The sequence below is a fragment of the Bison bison genome, unplaced genomic scaffold (genome assembly GCF_000754665.1).
Source record: "Bison bison bison isolate TAMUID 2011002044 unplaced genomic scaffold, Bison_UMD1.0 scf7180017860443, whole genome shotgun sequence".
Classification (NCBI taxonomy): domain Eukaryota; kingdom Metazoa; phylum Chordata; class Mammalia; order Artiodactyla; family Bovidae; genus Bison; species Bison bison.
Window position 1 is genome coordinate 626,059 of NW_011491015.1, and position 212 is coordinate 626,270.

The following is a 212-nucleotide window of genomic DNA, read 5'->3' on the forward strand; positions in this document are numbered from 1 at the left end:
ACAACCAAAATAGTAACAATAGATTCTAGGGAGGGAGAGAGTATCAGACTTCTACAGTTGCTACATTATATTAAATGTATGGTTTTCAACAAAAACGTTGTGAGACTTGCAAACAAAACAACAAATGGGAATATATAAACCATACCTGCTTATTTAACTTATATGCAGAGTACATCATGAGAAACGCTGGGCTGGAAGAAGCACAAGCTGGA